Below are 2,500 nucleotides of genomic sequence, written 5' to 3' on the forward strand. Positions count from 1 at the left end.
AGGCGGGGGGCCAGTGGCGACGGGGAGGACCCCCGTTCCCACGGCGCACGCCCCGCACGCGAGCGGCAGCACGGCACGGTACCGCCGCGGTACCCACCCGCAGACAGCCGCCCGCGCGGGAGGAGGCCGGGGAAGAGGCCCGCGCCTCTCCCCCCCCGACACCTCGGCCCTTCCCCACCGCCGCGCCCGACCCGGCCGGACCGAACCAACGGGCCGCCCGGCCCCGGCGGGACGAGGCTCCGCCAAGCGGGCGTTCCGGGAGCGGGGAGCTTCGGAGCGCTCCCCGAGTCTCCACTTAGGGGGACGAAGGCCCTCGGCCGACACCGACGGGCCTGCGAGGCACCCCAGCCGCGCCGCCGCGGACGCCGCCCGCCCGCCCGCCGAGGCGAGGCGGGGAGGGACGGCGCACCGGCCGGCGATTGATCGTCAAGCGACGCTCAGACAGGCGTAGCCCCGGGAGGAACCCGGGGCCGCAAGTGCGTTCGAAGTGTCGATGATCAATGTGTCCTGCAATTCACATTAATTCTCGCAGCTAGCTGCGTTCTTCATCGACGCACGAGCCGAGTGATCCACCGCTAAGAGTTGTCTGCCTTTCGGCACCGCCCCGCGCGCGCGGAGGGGCCGGGACCGCTCCGCAAAAGCGGCCCCCTTCTCGGACGACGGACCGCCGCCCCACCGACCGACCGACCGCCCCCCTCCGCACGCGCGGAGGGGGCGCGCGACGACCGGCGGGCGACGGTCGCGCCTCGCCTCAGATGACCGTACCGACATCACAACGGAGGGAAGGAAGGGAAGGGTGAAACAAGCTCCGAACGGCAAGGGCCCGGGGAGCCCGCGCTCCCGACCGACCTGGGGAAACAACAAGCACCTTGCTCGCTTCGGAGGCGGCCCAGGCGCCCGGGCTCGGCCCGGCCTCCGCACGGAGGGCCGGCGGCGCGTCCGACCGCGCGCCCGGACCTGCACCCGCCTCTCGCTCGCGCGGAGGGGGGAAACCACAGACGCTGACCGCCGCGCGGGCGACCAGCGGGGGCGCCCCGCTCGCGCCGCGCGCGCCTCCGCGCCGCCCAGCGCCCGCGCGCTGCGACAGCCGGCTCCTTGCCCCCGTGGCCCCGAAACCCCGGCTCTCGCCCCGACGCCGGGAACGCCCGCGCGGCGCCGCCGCCGCACCACACCGGAGACAGGGACGGACGGCCAACCGCCGGAACCCGAGACGGCGACGCGACGCCGCCGCCCGGCGCTCCGCCCGACCGCCGCCCGGCCACCGCACCGCCGCGGCTGCCCTCCCGGAGCCGCCGCCGCCGCTTCTCGTCTCGGCCCCTTCCGCAGGCACGCGCCAGGCAGAAGGCGGACGCCGCTGAGCCGGAGGCGACGCCCCCTCTCCCCGCTTCCGCGCGGAGAACGGGACGGGGAACGCCCCTCGGCCGCCCACCCGCCTCGCCTGACCGAGACCGGGAAAGGCGACTGCGAAGCGACGGGCAGGACCCGGGACGGGACAGGCCACGCGGCCGGCCACCGAGCGACCGCCGGCCGGCACGCCGAGCGGCGGCGCCGCCGCCGCCGCTCGGGCCCGGGGGCTGCGCCGCCCCTCCCCTCAGCCGGGGCGGGAAGGGGTGGGGGTGGCAAGCAAGGAGCACGAAGCCGCAAGCGCGCCGCTGCGCGTCCACGGAGACGCGGCGGCCCGAGCAGGCCGCCCCGCCCGGCGAGACCCCCGACCGTGGGGGAATCGCCATCGCCCCCGACGGCGAGAGAGCCCGCGCTCCCCGCCGGGGGGGGGGGAGGTTCCCCTTCGCGTTTCGAGGGCGAGGCAGGCCGGCTGCGGCCGACCGAACGCCGCCGGTCTCGCCGCCGAGACCGGACCGCGGAGAAGGGGGGGCAGGGGGGACACCCCTCCCCGGCGCGGTCGCCCGAGGGGACAAAAAGCCCACGGCGTGGGCGGCGGCCGCCATGGCCAGGGCCTGCACGAGAGCGACTCCCGCCCCTGGAGGCTCAACCGCCGCACACGGCCGGGGCCCGCCCCTGCGGGTCGCACCGAGCCGCCCGAGTCTTTAAACCTCCGCCCGGCTCCGCGGCCTTCGACCCCCGGGCTCAGCCGAGGGAGGGCCGCGGAGGCGCGGACGCTAGGTACCTGGCCCTGGGGTGAGGGAAACATCCTCAAGGGCCCCGCGGGGGTGCCTCCCCCGCTGCCGCCATCGGGGGAGCGTCCGTTCGCGGGGGCGCGCCCGACATCTGCCACCACCACCACGTCCTCCTGGCCCGGGGCCCGAGGTTTCCCTCAGTATCCCGGCGCTGCGCCCGGGAGGAGAGCCGTGGCTCGGGCCGCCCGCTGGCGCGCGGGACACGGCCCGGCGCGGGAACTCGCCCGCCGGCCCGAGGGCCGGCGCCACGCACCCGAGCCCGGAACGCCCAGAGGCCTCGGCCCTGCACGCGGCCGGCCGGCCCCCCGGCGGGCTTGCTCCGCAGCAAGCCCGCCACGGTGCGGGCAGGAAGGATCGGGGGAGAC

The 2,500-nt window shown here is 77.9% G+C and overlaps 1 non-coding gene across 1 annotated transcript; it reads right to left on the bottom strand.

Moving 5' to 3' along the window:
* Positions 1–431: 431 nt before the first annotated feature.
* Positions 432–584, bottom strand: LOC141955316 (5.8S ribosomal RNA). The gene has a single exon (XR_012632483.1). It is a non-coding gene; the product is annotated as a 5.8S ribosomal RNA (ribosomal RNA).
* Positions 585–2,500: the final 1,916 nt, after the last annotated feature.

This window comes from Athene noctua, unplaced genomic scaffold, assembly GCF_965140245.1.
Source record: "Athene noctua unplaced genomic scaffold, bAthNoc1.hap1.1 HAP1_HAP1_scaffold_154, whole genome shotgun sequence".
NCBI lineage: Eukaryota > Metazoa > Chordata > Aves > Strigiformes > Strigidae > Athene > Athene noctua.